General features: G+C 40.7%; 1 long non-coding RNA gene across 1 annotated transcript in view; it reads right to left on the reverse strand.

Annotated features, from left to right (window-relative positions):
- Nucleotides 1-19509: 19509 nt before the first annotated feature.
- Nucleotides 19510-26369, reverse strand: part of LOC126314278 (uncharacterized) — a 212218-nt gene continuing 205358 nt past the window's right edge. Inside the window, exon 3 of the long non-coding RNA XR_007555749.1 lies at nucleotides 19510-19557. This is a non-coding gene — a long non-coding RNA (uncharacterized LOC126314278). The remainder of the gene's footprint in view (nucleotides 19558-26369) is intronic.

Raw genomic sequence — 26369 nt, forward strand, 5'->3', positions numbered from 1 at the left:
AGCACGTGCAAGAATGTAATGAATCATGAAGAAATCCCAAGAAAGATCATCGAAATGCCAGCAAGATTATTACCGAAGTAGACGCCTTGTGATTAACCGAAGAACCTTAACTTGGAAGCCACGGTCACATTATTTGCTACTTGCGGATGTCTGCTCATGTCCGAGAAAAGTGAACTAATAATACAAATTAAGCCCATAATACTGAAGTAGCCAGATCAGTTATTCATGTTTTCCGAGTGAGCTACGTGGTGTGCTTACAATTTAAAGCCACAGTGGCCACAAGACGGCAGCCTTTTCTGATGAACGGAGTGCTCCAGTATTCATCTACAGACAAGAAAACGAAGTAAACGCGCTCTCATACGGCTTCTATTTGACTTTCTCTGCAGGAAAGCCACAACAAACTACAAGACTGAAAAAATACTTGCATTAAGGTCTATGTCCATTCTGTTTGAATGTTTTTTGTTTTGTCATATTTTGCCTGATAAAGAGGTGATAGCTCGAAACGCGTTGCAATATTAAATAATTTAAGTAAGTGAACTGGTAGGAATTTCTGAAAAACCTGTTTGTAAAGTCCTGTGATAATATTCTTTTGTACTCGCTTTCGAAAGATGTATTCGAATCCAGACCGATTGCTTCGGTTTACGCTTTCGACGGCACCACCTCAGAATGGGTTTTTGATGTCGCCGTAGAGAACGTCACAACTACTTCTCACCTCAGTTGTGTACAAAACGGTGGGACCCCGAGTGAGTAAACAAAAGAGTTACAATAACGGATTCAGTTTTTAGACTACAATAACGCACCGATAACTGATTACCGCCCGAATGCACGGTTATTGGTTGTGGGACTGAATACACGCAAAAGATAACAGCAGGAACGAATCGCCTTACGTAACAGGTTAAAGAGTGACTGATACGGCGCACTCGGAGTGTCTCTTAAAAACAGTGTAAATTACCAGTCTGTGTGAGAGGATCTCTTGAAAAATACTCAGCCAGTAAGCAACTATGTCGTTGCACTATACGATAGGTATCGACTGGCTTTATTACCTCATTCTGCCTGAAGTAAAACGTGTGAAAATGTAATTTTATTTACGTTTCGTACTCCTAACACAAAGTACCTCTTAGAAAGCCACCGAATGGTTTTATAAAATAAGGGCAACAAAATATATTAGGAAAATACTTTAATCGGTCTTCATGAACAACTCCATTAGCCACGATACACTTCTGGCTACATTTATAAAGCTGGAACTGTTCTTCGGACAGATTGAAGCATTACCGCCACACTACTTCGGATGTCTGTTCGGATACCAACCACACAGCTATACCCAACTACCGTTAGGCTACCTAAACCGTTCTGGATTGAACTATTAGTACTACGTTTTTTTGAGGATCAACCTCAATAGCCACGAGGCTAACGATGTAGCTTGGATTCTTATGGGAAACCATTTCGATAAGGGAGAAACCACGAATAGATCTTACATCAAACCTCCTCCATCCTTTCTGGTGCGATAGAAACGCTTGCATATAATTTTATATGCAGGGAACAAAACCAGATCTAGACGTAGGGTGGAAAAAAGTTAGCATAAATCAAGAGAACCACCCACAACGTTAATAAATATTGAAGGCATCTTATGTTCGTCACTCTTCTTTCAACCTGTAGTGCAAAGTGTCGAATATTTCGAGAGGTGGGGCTGTCCACCAAAACAAGAAAAAAAAATCCATTACACGTTGTAACATTACAGGACATATTGGGACATATTGAAGTATTCGATACTGTAGACTTTTAGGGGATGTCGATACAGATATGCAAAATGTAAAGGGAAACTTTGGTGATGTTTAAATATTGTACTGTGTCAATATTAGGACATTTTGAACAGAAAGAACAAAAATAGAATTAATGTAAATATATATTAGTGTTAGTAACCTATTTTCATTCAATTTTGTAATTATATTTCATTTTGTAAAAGAAAGACTCACTGTTTGCTGTAGTTCTGATTAATAGTATAAATTATCAGTTTTGAGCTAAATTATTTCGTATAATATGGACAAGATACTTTTAAAAACTCACCAGCTAAAGAGAAAGTCTGTAAATGAACGTATAATGCACACTTCTAGAACTTTCAATGGAGAAATTCTATATTATGATAGCAAAAATACGAAAACTTGTGAAAACCGTTTCATAACCTGATTTCGAAAGACGATTTGTATCAAGAAATATTGCTAAAAAGATTTATTTACGTTTTGAAACACGATTTAAATCATTTTACATATAAATAGTTGTTCTAAATCACTCAAGAAATATCCAGAATCAAATGTCAAGATATTTCTGGAAACACCGGTACAAATCTGGTGAAGGTTATCCAGAAGCTGGTAGAAAAATGTTATAAAATCTATTTGGAAATTATGCTTGTAAGAATTTATATGTACTGATCCTCTTACTTACTTTAATCTGTACTAAAATTCTGTGATGTCTAATTTAGTTTTAAGTCGTGAATTGCTATCGTATTGTAAACAAAACATTGTCAAAGACTCTCATTGTTTGGAAAGATATTAATACACCTAGGAGTTATCAGTTGCCAGTTCGGATATGCAGTGCGGTTAGCTCGGAGAGTCAATTGTTGAGTCTGTGAAGTCTGTCAGTTCTGTTTGTATATAAACGTCTGTAACGAAGAATTACTTGTTTTCGTCAATATGAACTCAAGACCTTTTGCACGAAGCAGACACCTCCTAATGCAACGTTTTAACTTGGTGTTGAGGAGCTGAAATGTTATAATTTGGTGCAGAAAGTCCTGGGACGTTATAATTTGGTTGAGGAAGCTGGGATGTCATAATTTGGTGGAGGCGCTGGAGCTGGGATATTTTAATTTGGTGGAGGAAGCAGACGATTTGACGACCACCCAGTGATTCTTCAAAATAAAATACGTCTCTTCTGGGATCACAAGAAGTAAATACGTCGATTCTGGGGTCACAAGAAGAGAAGTGAATCAACCGAGTGAAACCATCCTGGAATTGAAGAAATTTCGCAAAACACGGACACCAACGACCGCCGACGGACACTAAGATAAGTAACTGCTTCCTAAAATAATGGAAAAAGACGCAGATTTCAGTATTGACAGCGGTGTAGCGAGTACACCTATTAGGGAAAGTGCTTCTGACAGTGTAGGAATGTTGGAAATGTTAAAACAAATGTTTTCAGAGTTAAACTCGAAGATGGACGATTCTTGTGCCGAATTACGTCAACAAATTGAACAGACACAACAACAGATGGACAGGTCGATTTCGAAGGCTGTGTGTGATTTAAAATCAGAAATAAACTCAAATACAGAACAGATTGCTCACACTAATCAGGTTCTCGAAGAATGGCGAATTACTTTTGAGTCAAACCAAAAAGAAGTTAGTTGTCGTGTGGACACGGTTGAGAGCAAAATTTCTGTCCCTGAAACTGATTTTTAGTAACGAAATTTCAAATAACCAGTCAAAACTTAAAAAAGTTGTTGATTTTGTAAATGAGGAAAATTCTCAATTGAGAAATGAATTTGACCAGACAAAACGATTTTTTGAAAACGAAATTGAATCTTTCAAATCTGATACGGAATCTGATACGGACAAAAAGGTCACAGAAATTTGTAGTAGAGTAGGTAATGTCGAAAAAACTGCAGACAGAAAATTTGTAGAAATACAAGAAACTATGTTTCAAAAAGGTTTTAGTAATAGTTGTAATGGGGTATGGGGAAATTTTCCAATTAAAACTTATCCCGGTGACAAGAATATACACCCAAAAGACTTCATGCAATTCTGCAAGGAGCAGTTCACGTCCATAATGACAGATAGTGTTAAGATAAAATTTGTAAAGAAATTACTTGATGGTGAGGCGCTTTCGTGGGCCAATCAGAATTGTTATGCGGAAATGTCCTTTGAAGATTTCGAAAAATGTTTTCTAACCAAATTTTGGTCTGAAACTGAGCAAGCTCGAATCAAAAGTGAATTCTTGAATGGTCCTAGTTACAGAGAATCTGATGGGTCAATGAAAGCCTATTGTGAGAAACAGTTGCAAAAATTAGTGCATCTGGATAAGCCATTTGATGAGCTAACTCAGATTGATGCTCTAAACCGGAGACTTCCGAAAAGAGTACAATGGGGTTTAGTATATGGTCCAGATGAGTCCATAGAACAATTCTTGAAATATGTGGACAAACTTGATAGAGCCTTTGAACAAAACAACACATTCAACGACTTTGTAGGTTCATCACACAGAGGGTGGGAACCGAACCGTGCAAATAATAACAGTAATAGTGAACGAAGAAACTTTAACAACAACAGGGATAATTATAATAGCAATGACAGAAGAAATTTTGGTAGGAATGATCAGCACTTTAATTCAAACAGAGAATGGGAAAATCGAAACAGGTCCTGGGGTAATGACATGAGAGAAGGTAACCCGAGGCAGGGAAACGACAGACATAGGCCTTTAAACGACTAAATGCTCCACTGCGAGTCTGTCAGTTTGGGGCAAGGAATTTTCAAAATCAGGCTAATTTCACCCGGAACAGACAGCACTATAATCAGAGACCTAACCGGTATAGACAGTATGCTATGATCGATCTGTAGATAGAGGTAATGAAAAAATTAAATTTGACAGGAAATTTTGGAATGTCATCAGAGAAAATACTAGAAACAACTGTAATAGGAACCAGGCTACCGTTGATGAAGTAGGCCTAGAAGATGATATAATTGCAAATTTATATAATCAAGAAGAAGCACCTAATGCTGAAATGAAAGGTAAGGATAACTTTGATAATTTTGGATTGTACAAACTTATGTGTGGTGATGTTTTAGATGTAAGTTGTCATAATGATGTTCGTACTGAAGTTTCTGGAAAGTCTGATATTCATGTGGATGTGGTTGGTGAAGATGGTGTTGTGAGTAATGTTGGTGATACTAGTAGTGTTTGTAGTGTAAGCTCAGGCAATGATGATGATAATGTTGATGTTAAGGCTAATGGTGATTATGTACCAGAAGATTTTGATGGTGAATTGGATGGAATAGTTTATGTTGAGGTTAAGGAGGATGTTATAAGCAATAGTGTTGAGAATAGTTGTGCCAGGAACTCTAACTACATTCCACATGAGAATCAGATTGTGCCAGTTCAGCTTAGTAATACATCAGGAGACAGGGGGGTTGATTGTGCTGATGCATCTGTGATTATTTTGAAATCTGTTTGGGACAAATTTAAAGATTACAGTGATGACAATGATGTTAAGATCAAATTAAGGGAAATTTGTGAACCAGTTTCTGCTTTTAAGCCTAATGAAATCATCAAACGGGGTACTAGTCAGGATGTGAGTGAGTTAAATAGTAATCCAGACATTCCAGTAAATTCCAGTAGACCTAGAAGTTTGAAGAAAGTATTGCCTAATAAAGAAAACCTAAATATGGAACAGAGGTATGATGAGATAGCAGAAGATCTTTTGTATGAAGAACAGGAAGAAAGGGAAAACACCACTATGGGTTGTCCATACATAAAAATTAAAGCTGCAGGTTGGGAAGGGTATTGTTTGATTGACACATGGAGTCCAATTAGTGCCATTTCAAGCAAATTAAGAGATATAATTAACCATGATCCTGACTTTGTTGAATTACCAGTTGTTGGAATAAAAATTAGAGGCATTACTGGCAAACTGAGCAAAATTGTTAATAGACAGATGTTGTTGTCCTTCAGTATAAATGATGTACAGTTTACTCAAGGATGTCCTGTAATAAGTGACCTAAATGAGAATGTACTGTTGGGTATGGACTGGATATTAAAAGCTAATGCAGCATTTGATTGGGAAAAGAGTTTGTTTACCTTTATTGATCCTAAGACGAGAGTATGTTCCAGTACTGACATGTCGGTTCAAAACTGTGCTGATAAGGGAATTGAAATTAGGGACGTTACATTTTCTAAAGACAGTGGTTATTGTGTAGAGGAAATTACTGAGGATTATGATGATGGAGAATATGGGGATATACTTTAAGAAAAATTACGGGAATCAGATAATTTGAACCAAGAACAGAAGGTAGAGTTAGAAAGATTATTGTGGAATTACTGTGATGTTTTTGATGCTAGACCTGGCTGAGTAAAGAATTACCAATGTAAACTCAGGTTAAAACCACATGAGCCATTCTTTATAAAACCTTATAGTGTACCCATTGCAAAGAGAAAAGATGTAGAAAAGGAACTTCAAAAGATGGAAGAGTGGGGCATCATTGAGAGAAGTAAGAGCCAATACAATAATCCTTTGGTAGTGGTTGCAAAACGTGATGGCAGTGTCAGGCTTGTACTAGATTCAAGACACCTAAATAAGTATGTGGAAAGAGAGACCGATCATCTCGAGAATATAGACGAACTACTTCATAAATTTGAAAGAATGAAATACATGACCAGTTTAGATCTCACACCAGGATTTCACCAAGTAGAATTAGAAAATAATTCCAAAAAGTATACTGCCTTTTTGTATGGGGGAAGATGTTACCAGTATTGTGTGGTACCATTTGGGCTGAATGTCTCAGTAGCCGAATTCATTAGAGCAATTGACTTTGTTTTGGGAAAAGATCTTTTATCAAAATTAACTGTGTATGTAGATGACATTTTGATCACTGGAGAAACTTGGGAAGAACATGTTAATACTTTGAGGGAGGTTTGCAATAGATTAAGAAAAGGGGGAATGTCACTTAAATTATCTAAATGTAAGTTTGGTATGAAAAAATTGAAGTTTCTGGGGCACAGTATTTCTGAGGAAGGTATTTTGCCAGATCCTGAAAAACTCAAGGCAATTGCAAAATTCCCAATTCCAAAAACCAAGAAACAACTCAAGTCAATTTTCGGGATGTGCGGTTACTACAGAAAGTTCATTAGTACCCAAGCTCTAAATGCTCCAAGTCTTAACAGATTGCTGAAGAAAAACGCAATGTGGGTTTGGGATCAGGAATGTGAAGCTGCTTTTGAAGAAATAAAAACACAGTTATGTAACAGTAAAATTTTGTACCGTCCTGATTTAAGTTTATCTTTTTGCATTATGGCAGATAGTAGTGATTATGGCCTAGGTGCTCACCTTTTCCAAGAAGTAAATATAAATGGGAAAATAGAACACAGGTCTACTGCTTTTGCTAGTCGAACCTTGAAAAAACATGAGAGGCAATACACTGTTACCGAGAAAGAGCTTTTGGCCATTTACTGGGCATTTTCTAAATTCAGAAATTGTTTATTGGGAAACCAGGTAGTTGTCTACACAGACCATAAGGCATTAATTTATATTCAAGAATGTAGGTTGCATCATGGAAGGATTACCAGGTGGGCACTCTTGTTACAACAATTTAATTACTCAATAAAATATCTTAGAGGACCCGATAATGTAGTTGCTGATGCTTTATCTAGCCTACCTGTGGGGGCTGACTTTGAAGATGACAGTGGGGAATGTGAAAAAGAATTCAAAATTATGTATTTAAGAGGGGTGGACAATGAACAAGAAATCAGAGACATTTGTAATGACATCCGACAGAATCAGAAACACGATGAGAACTGTAAACTGGTCAAAAGTTATTTAGGGAAAAAGGGACATGAAAAAGTGGGAGATTATTACAAAATCTACAAAGGGATTCTATTCAAGAGAAACAGTGTAGATAGCGATGTATGGAAATTATGTTGGCCTGAATAGTACATCAATGTACTCATCAAGTACATTCATGAAAGTTTTGGTCATTGTGGGATTCAAAAGTGTATCCAGAAAATCCAAGAAAATGTGTACTTTAACAACATAGCCAGGAGGGTTAGAAAAATTTAACGGGTTGTGACAGGTGCCAAAGAGTAGAAGTATCCAACCAAACTTGTCGAGGATTGATGCAAAACATCTTACCGAAAGAACAACACGAGTTTGTCGCTGTCGACTTATATGGACCATTACCAAAGACCAGACGAGGCTATTGCTACATTTTTGTTATGCTTGATGTTTTTTTCAAAATTCATTAAGTCATACCCTCTTCGCAAGGCAAACAGTAAGAGCATTATTTCAAAAATCAGAGGAGACTATTTTGGCAGGGTTGGAAAACCTCAGAAAATCTTATCAGACAATGGGACTCAATTTACTTCTGGAGTATGGAAAGCTTTTGTTGAAGATGAAAATATAAGTCACATTCTTATTTCAGCTTATCATCTGTCAGGAAACCCTTCAGAGAGATACATGAGGGAAATTGGGCGATTCTTTAGAACCTACTGCAATACTGATCATGCTAGTTGGATTGACTATGTTGAGAAATTCGAAGATGTTGTGAACAGCCTACAGCATTAGTGTTTTTGCCGTATGAAATACAGTATAATAGCAAACCACCACATCCAATTAGTGATTTCATTGATTTTCCAGTCTGCAAACCATTAAGTACTCAAGAGAGAGAGGAAATAGTGAGAAAGACCATGAAATCTCAAGGTGATAAGAGGAAATGTAGACATGAGAAAAGATTGAAGCCTAATCAATTTAAAATTGAAGACTTGGTCCTTGTTGAAACACAAGAGAAGTCTAAAGCCATCAGTGGTGAATTAAAAAAGTTTTTTCACATATACATTGGACCTTTCAAGATTCAGGACAATCCTCATCCGAATGCTTACCGTCTAGTCTATCCAAATTCTGGCAGACTGTTTGGCCTACGAAACGTGATCGAACTGAAATTGTCTAAAAAAATGTAAAAAGTATTTTAGATAATAGATGTCTATAGACTTTTATATGTAATCTTACCAGGACATTTTTGTATACTTTGTTATGTTGTATTTATCTGATTCCTCAGGGGAGCATACATTCTTTGTGTGCTAAGTGTTTGGCGAGCACTAGGTCCCCTAGCTATGCAATTGTCATATTTCATGTTCGTATTCTGGCATTGCATCTTACACTTATTCTGTGATCCTGTATAATCAATTTTCTCCACCTGTCAGTCTATCCTCTCTTAGCTTTAAGAAATTATTTAGAGTAAATTTTCTTGAGTAATTAGACTTTAGAGAATTCAAATTTCTGTGTCCTTAAAAACCGGTGCACTAACTATTAAATGCTTTTGCTAATGTTTAACTGGGTTTGACCACTGTGTGCTGTATATTCATAGCGGACTGTGCTATTGCAGCCTGTGATAGCATGCAGTTTATATGGAAACCATACGGACTGTGAAGATGAGACTGAAATACAGTGTGCGGCATTGAGGTACACCGACATTTAAGGAAGAAGATCACCGACCTTCAAGAAAGAAGATTACCGGTCTTCAAGAAAGAAGACACCAAAGATATGTGTAAAACTTTTCTGTTTTGTAATGTAAGGACATCAACCCTTCCGTGTTTCACGTGGAAGTGCTGATGGGGGGGTTGTGTAACATTACAGGACATATTGGGACATATTGAAATATTCGATACTGTAGACTTTTAGGGGATGTCGATACAGATATGCAAAATGTAAAGGGAAACTTTGGTGATGTTTAAATATTGTACTGTGTCAATATTAGGACATTTTGAACAGAAAGAACAAAAATAGAATTAATGTAAATATATATTAGTGTCAGTAACCTATTTTCATTCAATTTTGTAATTATATTTCATTTTGTAAAAGAAAGACTCACTGTTTGCTGTAGTTCTGATTAATAGTATAAATTATCAGTTTTGAGCTAAATTATTTCGTATAATATGGACAAGATACTTTTAAAAACTCACCAGCTAAAGAGAAAGTCTGTAAATGAACGTATAATGCACACTTCTAGAACTTTCAATGGAGAAATTCTATATTATGATAGCAAAAATACGAAAACTTGTGAAAACCGTTTCATAACCTGATTTCGAAAGACGATTTGTATCAATAAATATTGCTAAAAGGATTTATTTACGTTTTGAAACACGATTTAAATCATTTTACATATAAATAGTTGTTCTAAATCACTCAAGAAATATCCAGAATCAAATGTCAAGATATTTCTGGAAACACCGGTACAAATCTGGTGAAGGTTATCCAGAAGCTGGTAGAAAAATGTTATAAAATCTATTTGGAAATTATGCTTGTAAGAATTTATATGTACTGATCCTCTTACTTACTTTAATCTGTACTAAAATTCTGTAATGTCTAATTTAGTTTTAAGTCGTGAATTGCTATCGTATTGTAAACAAAACATTATCAAAGACTCTCATTGTTTGGAAAGATATTAATACACCTAGGTGTTGTCAGTTGCCAGTTCGGATATGCAGTGCGGTTAGCTCGGAGAGTCAGTTGTTGAGTCTGTGAAGTCTGTCAGTTCTGCTTGTAAATAAACGTCTGTAATGAAGAATTACTTGTTGTCGTCAATATGAACTCAAGACCTTTTGCACGAAGCAGACACCTCCTAATGCAACGTTTTAACTTGGTGTTGAGGAGCTGAAAAGTTATAATTTGGTGCAGAAAGTCCTGGGACGTTATAATTTGGTTGAGGAAGCTGGGATGTTATAACGTGGATCGGGAAACGCATACTTTCTGTGATCTGCACACTTGTCCATAGGAGCCGTCCATCCTGATATCCGTTAATGACATTTCTCATGTGAGGTGCTCAACGTGACGTTCCTCCAATGGCAATGTATCGCTCTGATCCTCAGCTTAAGAGATCACGCACTCTCCGAAATACGCTTGCTCGTTGTTGCGTCGAAGACGCGATCCTGTAGTGTCTGGGTATCATTGACCGGCGTGGCGTCGGCTGAAATGTTACAAGCAATCTGGGTTGCTCCATCCATTGATAAACTAACACCATCCGCTCTTTATGACGGAGAAATGCTGGAACACGATTCTCATCACTTTATTAAACTCTCATTAATATACTTGATTTTCACTATTGTGCCTGATAAAAATTCCAGAGGTTGTGTGTCTTAACATACATCACTTCAGCTGAGAGAATTCGTGGGAACCTCGGAGTTCGTTTCCCCAAGAGTTGTAGAACATCCGAGGCACACAACAATGAGAATAAGGGAGGGACAGCCTGCTCACCGCTCAGAGCATTGAGTCCCCGGTTATAAGTCCGGCAGGGCAGCTACATTGGGGCCCGCAGGGGTCACGCGCCGTTTGGAGGAGGGTGGGATCTTTGGTGTTGCGTGCGCCACTGGCGGCTAGCAGGTCTGAGTCTCAAGACCCGGCGTTAATTCCTTAGCTTTCTGGGATTGTGACTCGCGACGTCGCGCCAAAGGTACCCGGTGCTGCCGCTAGGTGTCACACTCAGCGAGTCGGCACCAGAGACGGAGAGAGAGAGAGAGAGAGAGAGAGAGAGAGAGAGAGGGGGAGGCCAACGCCGCGACTGTGCGGCAACCGGGTTTCTCTCCAAAAATGTAGCGGAACATACGAATGGATGACAGCCAAGCGCAAACTCTGTTGTTGTTCCTCTGACACTGAGGCAAGAACGTAAGATCAAATTGCGGAAAATGAGGTAGTAAACGAGTTTTGAAGTATTGTACGCTTACTGAATCTATAATGCACCTCCCTAGCGCTATTTACGCTAACAGTGTATACAGTTCTGTACAGACAAAGTAAAAATGTACATACATCAAAAAAGTTTCGCATCACCTCGGCTCCAAGAGCTCCGGAACCTGTACACAAAATTGGAATTGAGATCAACATGAATATCCTTTGCACCCTTTTTATTGCTAATGAAAGTCAGGCATTGCATCTTGTACCACCATACAGGGACACCTTCGGAGGTGGTGGTCAACATTGCTGTACACACCTCTCCCTCTAATAGCCAGTAGCACGTCCTATTGCATTGATTCGTGCCTGTATTCGTAGTGGCATTTTAGCCATAAGTTCATCAAGGCACTGTTGGTCAAGATTGTCCCACTTCTCAACGGCGATTGGGCGTAGATCACTGAGAGTGGTTGGTGCGTCACGTCTTCCACAAACAGCACTTTTCAATCTATCCCAGACATGTTCTATAGCGTTCATGTCTGGAGAAGGTGCTGGCCACCCTAGTCGAGCGATGTCGTTATCCTGAAGGAAGTCATTCACAGGATGTGCACGATGGGGGCGCGAACTGTCGTCCATGAAGACGAATGCCTCGCCAATATGCTGCCGACATGGTTGTACTATCGGTCGGAAGGTGGTATTCACGTATCGTACAGCCGTTACGGCGCATTCCATGACCACCAGCGGCGTACGTCCGCCCTCCATAATGCCATCCCAAAAGAGAAGGGAACCTCCACCTTGCTGCACTCGCTGGACAGTGTATCTTGAGGCATTCATCCTCCTCCGACGATTGTCTGGTTGAAGGCACATGCGACACTCATCGGTGGACAGAACGTGATGCCAATCCTCAGCGGTCCATTCTGCGTGTTGTTGGGCCCACCTGTACCGAGCTGCAAAATGTCGTGGTTGCAAAGATCGACTTCGCCATGGACATCGGAAGTGAAGTTGCGCATTATGCAGCCTATTGCGCAAAGTTTGAGTCGTAACAAGACGTCCTGTGGCTGCACGAAGAGCATTATTCAACATGGTGGGGTTGCTGTCAGAGTTCCTCCGAGCCATAATCCGTAGGATACGGTCATCCACTGCCGTAGTAGTCCTTGGACGGCCTGAACGAGGCATTTCCTCTCTCTCTGTGTGTATCTCCTCCATACCCGAACAACATAGCTTTGGTTCACTCCGAGACGCCTGACCCCTCCCTTGTTGAGAGACCTTCTTGGCACAAAGTAACAATGCGGACGCGATAGAATACGGTATTGACCGTCTAGGCATGGTTGAATTACAGACAAGACGAGCCGTGTACCTCCTTACTCGTGGAATGACTGGAACTGATCTGCTGTGGGATTTCCAGCTATTTTGGTGGAACGAATTATGTTTGCAGAAACAAAATAATATAGTCACATAAAACTCTCAGAGTTCATGTGAATAAAGTGAAAGAGCAAATAAATATCGTGATAAGCATCCTTCACAGAAATAGATTCTAGTACTTAAAAATTCAAAAGGATAGACTGTATGTGCAGAACGATCTGCTGGTCAACTGCAAATGTGTATTGATTGCCCTTTTTGTACATACTCTAGTCACTGTGAATGTCGAGTAATTCTTTTTTCTCCATTACATGGAGAAGCGAACATATAAAGCGCACCAGTATTACTGATGGAACCTTCTGGCAGATTATTCTAGTTCTGAGAGGACGTTTCATCGCAGCGCACTCTCTGCTGCAGAGTGATATTCTTTCTGGGAGTTTTATTAGTATAGACAAGTCATTTCACATGTCTGAATCAAATTTTAATTTATTTGATTTGACTCAAATAAAATCGTATTTTCATTAGAATATTATAATTCAGTATTTCCAGTTGACAAAAAAATACAATATTAATACAATTAAAAAAAATGCTGAATATGAGGTTCTAACCTCGACACTGTTTCAATATGAAACTCAAATACTTACGAATAGATTTGTATTTAACTGAGCCGGAAAAATATCTCCCTTTTTTTAGAATTAATATTTTTGCGTTTTTTAAAATTGTCACGTTGTTTTAGTAAACTGATGTCTGGGCACAGATTTTCGAATTACATAAATGTACGTAAAGGAAATCGAACAGGGCCAGTCCACAAGCTCCGCTAGCCACATAACAACGTATATATACGCTCACAAGCGTAAAATCTATACCAGCTGCTGTCTGAGCAGGGTGAAAGCACATACAGAGCGCATAACAAATCCGACAATAACTCACGCATTACAGTCATTTTCACGCCTTGAAGAAGAAAGTTTTTCCGAGTCTGACATCCAGTGGCACACATAGTGACGTCACGAGTCACGACACCAGGAAGCTCAGAATTTGACGCTCAGTGTCTTACCCGGTAACATCTGGAGAGAACTGGCCAGTTCTTGACGAGGAGCGGCCTGCTGCTGTGTGAACCTGACCTGGTGGGGTTCCAGCGGCGTTTGCTTGGCTTGTTGGAAATTCTGAGTTGTTTATACAAGGCTCTGATTCGTCTGCTGTCATTGGACAGAAGTACATAACGTTTTACCTGACATGCTTGTTGCCATGACGGCCCAAACTGAGGAGTTGGATGTGGATGATCGAACACTCTTGGGTAGAGGAGACTTCTCGTGCTCGATCGCTGAAGGGGGGGGGGGGCGATCATTCTGGTGTTCCGCACTGGGAAGTCGTCCTGACAACTTAACTCGGTCCACAAGTTCCATGGGGGCGCAGATCTCGTGTTGACGCACACATCTTAGTGTTACAGGCCCTTTGCTGTTCCTTATCCGTATAAACGATTTGCGAGACAATCTGAGCAGTCGCTTAGGTTGTTTGCAGATGACGCTGTCGGTTATCGACTAATAAAGTCATCAGAAGATCAAAACACATTGCAAAGAAACAGATAAATGGCTCTGAGCACTATGGGACTTAACATCTGTGGTCATCAGTCCCCTAGAACATAGAACTACTTAAACCTAACTATCTTACGGACATCACACATATCCATGCCCGAGGCAGGATTCGAACCTGCGATCGTAGCTGTCACGTGGTTCCAGACTGTAGCGCCTAGAACTGCACGGCCAAACCGGCCGGCAAACAAATTGCAACGACCATAAATAACGAAAAGTGTGAGGTCATCCACATGAGTGCTAAGAGTAATCCGTTAAACTTCCGTCACGCGATAAATCAGTCAAATCTAAAGGCCATACATTCAACTAAATACCTAGTAATTACAATTATGAACAACTTAAATTGTAAGGAACACACAGAAAATCATGTGGGGAAGGCTGACCCAACACTGCGTTTTATTAGCAGGTACATCGAAAAAGTGCAAAGATGGTAGCATGTTTTGCATCAACGCGAAATAGGGGGGAGAGTGTCACTGAAATGATGGAGGATTTGTGATGGAGATTATTAAAGCAAAGGCATTTTTCGTTGCGGAGCAATCTTCTCACGAAATTCCGGTCACCAGCTTTCTCCTGTGAATGCGAAAATATTTTGTTGACGCCGATCTAGATAGGAAGAAACGATCACTATGATAAAATAAGGAAAGTCAGAGCTCGTACAGCCGGTCGCTGTGGCCAACCGGTTCTAGGCGCTTCGGTCTGGTACGGCGCTTCTGCTACGGTCGCAGGTTCGAATCCTGCCGCGGGCATGGATGTGTGTGTGTGGTTAGGTTCGTTAATGTTTAAGTAATTCTAAGTCTAGGGGACTGATGACCTCAGATGTTAAGTCCCATAGAGCTTAGAGCCATTTGAACCATTTGAAGAGCTCGTACGAAAAAGATGTAGGTGTTTGTTATTTCCGCGCGCTATACGACATTTGGAGAATAGAGAATTTTGAAGGTGGTTCGAAGAACCCTCTGCCAGGCACTTCAACGTAATTAGCAGAGTATCGATGTAGATGTGGATGTAGATCGAGATGGCTAGTGATTGGTGAGAACATTGTAGCGGCACCAATTTGCCTGGGAGGTTACCATTTTATAGTTGTACACCACCGCAGTACCGTAAGATTCCGGATACGAAGAGAGGTTCTTTTCATTTTAGTCCCGACAAGGAACCACTACATAGTAAAATTCAGATTCGTAGGGTTTATTCACATTGTAATGACACATTCCGACGCAGAGACATACAACACCTCACAGGCTGCGCCAAAGATCAAATTGAGAGGGATGTAGAATATAATCTCTGTAATGTTCAAATTGGATTCTCTTTTGTTTCATACTCCAAGAAGGAGCTGAGAGACACTTTCGATTGTTGCCTTGTGGAGGACGGACGTAATTTCGGACTGTGCGGAAAGGCAGCCATGTTGTTAGTAATCATGATTTGTGCGACGAGCAGAGCAAGTCTTGTTGTCTTGTGAATAAATAATTTTCGTAACACTTCGATACTTCTCACTATTTTTTAAAGTGACGTAGCATTGTATTTCCTTGGTTTCCACCGTCTTCGTGAAGTGAACCGATGCCGACTTAGGAAGGTACACACGGTCAACAAAGAGAAGAACATCGAGGGCGACTAATGAATTAATATTGTGGCAGAAGGACTAATTCTACGTCTAAGGTGAGAACTCTGATTAAATCAACAGTGACGTAGAATTCAAAAATGTAATTAATCGGAATGGTAAATTATATTACAGGCATATTTCACGCAGCACTGAATTTGTCCGCATTCAAGCTGGTCAATGCAGCCCGTAAAAAAAGAAAGGCCTTTCAAAAATTCTGAAGTTACAATTCCATGTCCACAATTTTTCCTCTTTACAAAAAACCAAGAAATTTAATTTTTTTTATTTATTCCGCCTCAACATCGTGGAGGGAATGTGCAGCGTGAACACATTATCCTTCCCTGGACATTATGCTTTTGCTGATTGTCAGTATTAGTCTAACTTGATAGACAGTTAGTCTATTGGTTTTCTTGTGTACGAAGAAGACTTTTTGCAATAAATCACCAGTTCATTTTTTACTTGAATTTCATTTAAAGAATTTAGTGTTCCTTTCATTTGATTTGCATTATTAATTGTTTTTAAAATACAGTTATTAAGTAATTTTATACAAATTGTTCACCCTAGGACCTCATGTAAAGGCCAAATTTCAAGTAGCATATTTCCATTGTATTATGTATATCAAAACTGTATCTAAAGGGATTTGTCAGAGTCTAAATAGTCTCCGACTCTGGTAACGATTTCTAATTTCACATACATGTGGTACTGCAAGACTAACGCCTTGAACTGTTCCCATAACCAAAACTACAGAGGACTGAAGTCGAGGGAACAGGGGACCAAGGTGTGCCCCCTCCGCCCCAACCATTCCAAAAGACATGAAGCGTCAGCATCCGATATTCACACACATTGCAGATGAAATGTGTCATAATGCATAAACCACATCGGTAGTCTTTACTGATGTGGTACCTCCTCAGACAAGGTAAGCAAAATGTTAACAAGAAGTTGACGATAATGAGCTCCATTAAATGTTTGGAGTAGGATATATGGCCCTAGTAACTTATCACCAAGAATGTCTATCCATTAGTTGACGGAGAAATGAGGTTGATGTACTCTTTGTACAGCAGCTTAGGGGTTTCCATAAGGCCACACGTGCTGTGTATGGAAGTTCACAGCACGACCCTTTGTGAACCGCACAGGATCAGAGAAATAAAATCTTCGTCGAAAACAGTGGACCTGCAGCACGCTTCTGTATGGGCCAATGACACAACTATGATAGGCTATCGTGGTCCTCTGGCATTAGTGCCTCGATGTGTTGAAGGTGTTACGGATACAGCAATAGCTCAAGCAGTACCAGCCGGACAACAGGATGACTTATGCCTTCTGTTGGTGTCAATCGCCAAATCCCCACACTGCTGTTGCACGTCTTACGTCCAGCAAATCTGGTATGTCTTCCTGCATCTGAGGTGTGTGAACTGACTCATTCGGTCCACTATTCGTCTTTTGGAAGCTAGAAAATCCGTGTCCTTAAGAAGCAGAAAACTTTGGGTCAACAACTTATCGCATGGTACTCTGCAACGTGGGTATTTTTCTGCGTAGTGGGAACGTGCTTACGGCCTATTTCCAATTGCTAACCCATAGGAGATAATTATATCCGTCATGTCACTTTATGAGTAGTACGCTTCCATTGTTAACAAGCAGAAAAGAAATGGAAAATTTACCAACCCATTTGTGCACAGTGCAGTACAAATATCACAGTGACAGTAAACATTGCGATATGACTTACAGGGACTAGATGTTTGTCTGTGAAAGCATGTAATATAGAATAACGTGATGCAATTCTGAAATGTACTTAAATGCCATACTCCGAATAAATAAATGCGATACATACCCATAGTTGCAAGCAATTTACTACAAAATAACACACACTAACAACGCTAAAACTATAGTACATGCAACACAACTGCCTGTAGATTACCCAGTGCTCAGACTTGTGTACACTGGAGTACGTCAATACGGAAAGACACGTACAGTAGTCAACGCTATTGACGGATCATGGGTTGGGGTTCGGTTGTTTGGGGAAGGAGAGCTGACAGTGAGGTCATCGGTCTCATCGGATTAGGGAAGAACGGGGAAGAAAGTCGCCCGTGCCCTTTTAAAGGAACCATCCCGGCATTTGCCTGGAGTTATTTAGGGAAACCACGGAAAACCTAAATCAGGATGGACGGACGCGGGATTGAACCGTCGTCCTCCCGAATGCGAGTGCAGTGTGCAAGCCACTGCGTCACCTCGCTCGGTTCACGGATCATGGGGGCAGCACCTGTGGCCATACATGACTTGTTTATTTAATATCTACCTTGTGTGTCAGGCGGACATATTCACACCCGAACGTCTTCAGCCACTATGGACAAGTGTAGAGATCTCACAAAGTATGCATTTCCAGACCCACGTTCAAGGTTTTTTTTTCTTGTTCTTGTGGTTGGTATCACCTATCAAAATATTTGCCACTATTTCTCCAATATCCTGTGTAGGTATTCCACCCAAGAGTCTTCAGGCGCATTTGCTCTGGTGTTCCGACAGATATTTTCGATTTCGTGTTTGGAATGTGTAGGTGGAGTCAGTCGAAATTAATACTGTTCATTACGCCTGTCATGATGTGCCACTGTCGCCGCAAAGCGTCGGTTTGTTCCCCGTTAAAAAAAAAATAATTTATTTTCAAAGCGGAATTTCACGTACCCATTCGGATGGACGGGCCACAAACTAGTCTACAACGTCATTCGCTTCATCCATTTGTATTAACAGGAGCGGGAAAACTCTAAGAATAACCGATACTCTAACAGCGACAACAAGGCCCTGGCCCAAATTGATAGCTACCGCGACTCTCCGTTTTCCAGTTTTCCTGCTAATACGTATCGCTAAAACGAATACCAAGCTGGACTAATCTCGGGCCGCTCTAACGAATGAGAATATAAAATTCCGCTTCAAACAGCATTTCGCGTGTAACCGAAACAAACCGAAGCTTTCGTCGACGTGATAACCAGTACACGTTTGGACTGACTGCATCTACACATTTAAAATATCTACTGAAAAACCAGAAGAAATGTGCCTGAAGACTTTTAAGAGAGACATCCGGTACATTTATACACTGAAGTAGCAAAAGTCACGGAGCACGTCGTAGCATCGTGTCGGACCTCGTTTCACCCAGTACAGAGCATCATCTCCGTGTGGCGTGTACTCAAAAAGTCGATAGAAGTCCCTTGCAGAAATATTGCACGCTGCCTCTGTAGCCACACATAGTTACGAAACACTGCCTCACCTGTAATAGAACACAGGCAGATGCAGCTCAAGTGCGTTCTGGGTACTGATACTCTAATAGAGGTGGTGATATCTGGCATAAAAGCTGAAACCTTACTGCCTGCAGCCTCCTGTAACAAATCGCCCCGTGTGCTGGATTTTTCCACGTGTAGAACATTCGCACTTACCTTGCTCAGAGATCCGTCCTGTTCCGCACCATTCTGTCGCGAGAGTTCCCGCCACTCATTGTCGTTAAGTGGATTATGTTGTGGATCAGCGGGTTCGATTTTCTCCAACTGTGGTGGTCCCGCCAAGGCATTCCTATTCTGCTCACGGTCCCCTCATGAGCGGTCTCTGCTTTCGTGGTGTAACGTTCTCTGGCAGCATGCATCCAAAGTGAAAGTTAAAAGAACATTTCGATGTATAATGTTCATTGCAACAAATAATTTATATGTATTTCTGTTAATTGTATTTCAAAAGGACATTTAAAAGATAATTATGAATTTTGCTATCATAAATGATTATTCAAATACTGTTAAATACTATCTGTGGCGGAGGATGTGAAAACCGCTACAGAAGAAAGGATATGTTATCAAAAACGACAAAGACTGTACAAAAATTAGGTAAGATATAAATTGGCAATATATTGTAGTAGAATCGCTTGCCTTCTGCACAGACTGAATGGGAGAGGAACCCATAACGTTGCATTAGGCTCTTACGTAGTCTTCATTTGTCATAAGTCGATGATCGACGCCATTTGTAGCTGGGATTGTAAACGGTGTGTAAAGATTTTAACTGTTTCTGTTAAAATATATTTATCTAGTAAAATCTGTTTGTCACAATTACTGCAAAGTTCGCACCGGACATTACCCATTTTATTTTAGAATTTCCAGCATTTTATTGGATATCGCTGGCAGTACGGAGCTGCACCGTGAGCGAGCATTCTGGAACAGCGGCAGATTAAAATATACCATCGCAATAACGACCACATCCTAAAAAGGGTACATGTAGAGGTGAACGAAAATAAAAACGTGTTTCTTTTCACAGCATTCCATAGGCAGAATACAAAGAGATAGTAGATTTTATGTTGTGCATTCACAAGTGGATACAAGCTGCAGCTCTTTTAAATTTTCATTCAAAAAGTGATAAATTCTGAACATAACGTGAAGTGTATTTAAAAGTGGATAATACTTCAGGAGAGCTTAGAAATATAAAAAAGAATTCATAAAGTTAAAATAGTCTTATGCTTCAAAGCTAGTCGGGCTATATCTAGTAAACAAAAATCCAGTGCAACGTGAAAATCTTTGCTAAGTTCGATGGAAAATTATATTTTCATTCTTGTACAAACAGCTGTAGTCCTTGAATAAAAATAAAACTTGAATCATTATTTTGGGAACATTCAAAGAAATTCGTTTTTATTAATCTGCAATAGAATATTTCATATGTAAAGTAATAATCATAGATGAAAAATTTATTGCAACCTTTGAAACCTCCCTTTAGAAAAATTTATGAATGATTGTGCTGATAATCTCCTTTACGTTATTTGATTTTCAAACAGCTGAGCAAAACTCAACGTACTCAGACATTTCTCTTTACTTACTCTGATCATCACTAAACGGACTCACAATATTTTAGCGCAACGCAATCTGACTTATATAATCCCCACAAAAGAATGGCCCCGACTAACAATAACCTATACCTTTCACGAATCACTAACCTCATAAAAATCTTCCTTACTCGAACTACTGCAATATAGCGAGCGCCAGTATTGCCAGCTACATAAAAGATTCTCACTATTGAAGGCACTAAGTAGAAATCCAGTCCTACAAATTTACTCTGATGGACACACGTCCAGATCATCCGCTCTCAAAACTCTGTCATCTCTCTCCCCACATCCAACACTGCTGGCGGCTCACCTCCAACTGCGCTACGCTAAGCGCTGTTCACATCCAACTGCCCAACACTACAATAGCGAATATTTCAACAATGCCAACCAGCCACAGACTGCACATAGCACAATCAGTGATTTTCATACAGAGCGCTATGTGGCGTTACCAACATAAAAACCTAAACAGCCTACTTACACCTTTCATTTCTCATGTCCATCCACGTATATGTTAAGTTTAATCTCAACGGTTACAAAATCAAATTAAACTCAGAAAACAAAGTTTAAAACCAAACGGTCAGCTCCCGAATAATTAAATAGACAGAAAGGCATTAAAGTGGTTTCTGATCCCACTGCTTCCAGGGTTTTGTGATTGCGTTCGCGTGTCTCTTCATTCCTGTACTGATTTGCCCTATCTTTTTCTATTCCCCAATTGTTCCCAAATCACCGCCACCCGTTATTGCTATCACCACTCAGCTGATTCCAGCCCCGTAATCGAACTCACTACGACCGCCCGTTGTTGTCGCTACTACATCTACATTTATACTGATCAAGCCACCCAACGGTGTGTGGCGGAGGGCACTTTACGTGCCACTCTCATTACCTCCCTTTTCTGTTCCAGTCACGTATGGTTCGCAGGAAGAACGACTGCCGGAAAGCCTCCGTGCGCGCTCGAATCTCTCTAATTTTACATTCGTGATCTCCTCGGGAGGTATAGGCGGGGGGAAGCAATATATTCGATACCTCATCCAGAAACGCACCCTCTCAAAACCTGGACAGCAAGCTACACCGTGATGCACAGCGCCTCTCTTGCAGAGTCTGCCACTTGAGTTTGCTAAACATCTCCGTAACGCTATCACGCTTAATAACTCTGTGACGAAACGCGCCGCTCTTCTTCGGATCTTCTCTATCTCCTCCGTCAACCCAATCTGGTACGGATCCCACACTGATGAGCAATACTCAAGTATACGTCGAACGAGTGTTTTGTAAGCCACCTCCTTTGTTGATGGACTACATTTTCTAAGGACTCTCCCAATGAATCTCAACCTTACCAAAAATTAATTTTATATGATCATTCCACTTCAAATCGTTCCGCACGCACACTCCGATATTTTACAGACAGAAATGCATAAAAATGGTTTTTGATCCCACTGCTTCCAGGGTTCTCGTGACCGAGTACGTGTGCCCCTTCATTCGTGTACTGATTTACCCTACGTTTTTCTATTCCCCAGTTGTTCCCAAAGGAACCAGGGTGGCCGCGTACAGTCAGTCACTCTGGTCTAGGTTTTCGACTGCGCCCGCAACTGGAATCGTGCGTTTGCGCACCGCGTGACTAGATCGTATACTTAGACAGATACTCCCCCAAATCGTACTCGAACTCTTATTGCACCGCTTTAAATGCTTCCACATCATCCTTTCATTTTGCAAAACGATGAGGTATCAGTCCCCTATAACTTAGAACTACTTAAACCTAACTAACCAAATGACATCACACTGAAGCGCCTAGAACCTCATGGCCACACCGGCCGGCTGCATTTGGCAGCTGGGATGATGTGACACATGTGGGTTGGCATTATAGTCAGGCAAATACTGATCAGCTCTGCTGCTCCGAACGTATAAAATAAAAATTGATTAGCCTGTACCATGTGTTCGAGCAAACGGGCGGCGCTCGTAAATCCAGAATATTTAAGGAAGAGTATTACGATAGTGTTGTGTGGGCTCGTGCAGCCTCCGACCAGTAGGCTGAAAGGAATGTGTGTGAGTGAATTCCTAAAGTACCAAACTGCTGAGATCATCACTTACACTAACCCCAACTAAGAACAACACACAACCCATGCAAGAGGCAGGACTCGAACCTCCGGCAGGAAGGGCTCTCAATCCGTGACATGGCGCCTCAAACCTCGTGGCTACTCCGCCCGGCGCTGAAAGGAAAGCCTGCCGAAATTCCCTTACTGTCTCACAACGCCACGATCTGATCCTCATTGGCATGGCAGGTTCCCCTGCTAAGAAACAACGCACGAATTCAGTTGTGTGTGCTGGGCAACACTGGTTAAAGCACAAATTCGAACAGTTCCGACCAGGCATAGGGTGAATTCAGTTAACCGAGTTCAGGAACAACTCAAACTCACGTAGTGAAAGGAAATGCTTAAAACAGAAGCTTTGCTTTTCTCTCGCGAAGGTCTGTCCTCCGCCGCGAGAACCTCCCGCAACATTGCTTTCCCTGTAATCGCACTTATCCTCGCTTTCCGAGACCCTCTTTGCACTTTATTCCCTGAGGCTCCAACTCCATCAGCCCCTATACATCTACATTTACATGGATACTCTGCAAATTATATTTAAGTGGCTGGCAGAGGGTTCATCGAACACCGCGCGACCGTTACGGTTGCAAGTTCGAATCCTGCCTCGGGCATGGATGTGTGCGATGTCCTTAGGTTAGTTAGGTTTAAGTAGTTCTAAGTTCTAGGGGACTGATGACCTCAGATGTTGAGTCCCATAGTGCTCAGAGCCGTTTGAGCCATTTCATCGAACAACCTTCACAATTCCCTATTATTCCAATCTTGTATACAGCGCAGAAGAAACGAACATATACATCTTTCAATGCTAGGTCTGGTTTCCCTTATTTTATTATGCTGGTCGTTTCTTCCTATGTTGGTCTCCGTCAGCAGAATGTTTTAGCATTCGGAGGAGAAAGTTGGTGATTGAAATTTCGTAGGAAGCTTCCTCTGCAACGAAAAACGCCTTTGTTTTAATGATCTCCATCCCAAAGCCTCCAACATTTCAGTGACACTCTCTCCCCTATATCGTGACAATACACTTTTTCGATGCACCCCGTCAGTCCTATGTGGTAAGGATCCCACACCGCACAGCAGTATTCTAAAAGATAACGGACAAGCATAGTGTAGGCAGTCTCCTTAGCAAATGTATTACACTTCCTAAGTCTCCTGCCAGTAAAATGCAGTCTTGGGTTAGCCTTCCCCAGAACATACTCTGTGTGTTACTTACAATTTAAGTTGTTCGTAATAATAATTCCTCGGTATTTACGGCCTTTAGATTTTTCTGATTTATCGTGTAACCGAAGTTTAACGGATTACGTTTAGCACTCATGTGGATTACCTCACACTTTCCGTTATTTAGGGTCGATTGCCAATTTTCGCACCATCCAGATACCTTTTCTAAATGGCTTTGCAATTTGTTTTGATCTTCTGATGACTTTATTAGCCGATAAACGACAGGGTCATCTGCAAACAATCAAAGACGGATGCTCAGATTGTCTCCCTACTCGTTTATAGAGATGAGGAACAGCAAAGGACCCTGGAGAACGCCAGGAATCAGTTCTGTTTTACTCGATGACTTGCACCACCAAACTCTGATAGGAACCTAATTGGTATACACTCTGGGCCAGAAGACTTGCCTTTATTAAGTAATTCATGTTGCTTCACTACTCCAAGGATATCTACTTCGACGTTACTCATGTTGGCACCTGATCTTGTTTCGAATTCTTGAATATTTACTTCGTGTTCCTTTGTGAAGGCATTTCGGATAACTGTGTTTAGTAGCTCTGTTTTGGCAGCACTGTCTTCGATAGTGTCTCCATTGCTATTGCGCAGAGAAGGCATTGATTGTGTCTTGCTGCTAGCATACTTCACATACGAACAGAATCTGTCTGAATTTTCTGCCAGGTTTGGAGATAAAGTTTCGTTGTGAAAACTATTATAAGCATGTCGCATTGAAATCAGCGCTAAATTTCGAGTCTCTTTAAAAGATCGCCAATGTTGGAGATTTTGTTTCCGTTTAAATTTGGCATGTTTGTTTCGTTGTTTCTGCAACAGTGTTTTGACGCGTTTGGCGTACCAATGAGGATGAACTGCGTCGTTTGTTAATTTATTTGGTGTAAATCTCTGAATTGCCGCCGATACTATTTCTTTGCATTCAAGTCACATCTGGTCTGCAGTGACATTATTAATGTGGAAGGAGTGGAGGAAAATGTTATGTGAATTTTTATGTGCTTTTTTGAACAGGTATATATTTCGTTTATTTGTGGAGGACTTGGGGGTCTGGGTACGTTCAATAATACCAGTATCCGTTTTAATCCTCGTTACTAGTTCAGGATTATTCCGAGTTAACAGGTAAAGCGCGGTTTTCACAACCTTTTACTATTCATGAAGTAACTGCTCGAAATAGTTGTCGGAGAAAGCGTTTAGCAAAATTTCGGATGATGTTTTATGCGTACCTCCGGAATTAAACATGTATTTTCACTAACATATCGAGGATAGATTAAAGGCACCACGAACTATATTTGTATGAGTCGGGTACGCGTTTGAAATTAAACTCAACTCGTCTTTGAACCTTTCAGCTACTGTATCATCTGAATTGGGAGGTCTGTAAAAGGATCCAGTTATTATTTGATTCCGGTTGCCAAGAATGTCCTCTGTGCATACTAATTCGCAGGAACTGTCTACTTCAATTTCGGGACAACCTGCTTTGAGGTGAGCCACACGTTTCTTCAAGTCACGAGCTACGTATCGTCCCCTCCGGACCAAACCTGGGTGTTGCTCACAGTAGCCGGCAGTCTGTTGCTTTATCGCCACCGCCTGCGGCCTAACTGGTGCTCGCTGTCTCTGCGACGTTAACTCCCGGCTCTCGGCAGCTCTTAGGAACAGGAACTCGGGCGCAGCAAAAGACAGAGTACGTATCGCGCTGATTCTCTGCTCTGCCTGACCCTTCGTGGCTTCCAAACGCCCGGCAGCCGCTCTCTCAGCTCGGGACAGTAGCTCTACGCGTTCACTTTGGGACAGCCACGAACGTCGCCATAACCCTGCTCTCCTGTTCTTCGAGCACTCTGTTTAGCGGCAACTGCTCGCTTTCAGCTTCACAGACGCTTCTCGACGACCCTCGACGTTTTCGCTAACTCGATCGCTATTTCATCCCGTAGCATCTTCTAAAGTCATTCGCTTTACTTTCCACGTTCCGTTCGAGCTTAAGATTCGCAGCTTCTAAGTCATCAAATAGCTTTTCATTCACTTTCCTCGGCTCATTAAATTTCTCTTCAGTCCCTTCGTGAGTTCACCAACCGGCACAGAGGTTGTTTGAGCATAGTGGAAAAAAAATTTGCATGCAGTTAATGCAATACTAAATCTAACCATAGTACATAACATCGTTAAATGAACCTGTATAATTAATCAATGGATTGTGAATTTGGCACATTAGTTCTACTCATTCCTCTCTCTGGGTACTTCGTTATCACTGTCTTTTTGTGCAGCATATAAAAATCAGGCTAATATTTCAAAGAAAAAAGCCGTTAAG

This window comes from Schistocerca gregaria, unplaced genomic scaffold (assembly GCF_023897955.1).
Source record: "Schistocerca gregaria isolate iqSchGreg1 unplaced genomic scaffold, iqSchGreg1.2 ptg000544l, whole genome shotgun sequence".
In the NCBI taxonomy this organism is placed as follows: domain Eukaryota; kingdom Metazoa; phylum Arthropoda; class Insecta; order Orthoptera; family Acrididae; genus Schistocerca; species Schistocerca gregaria.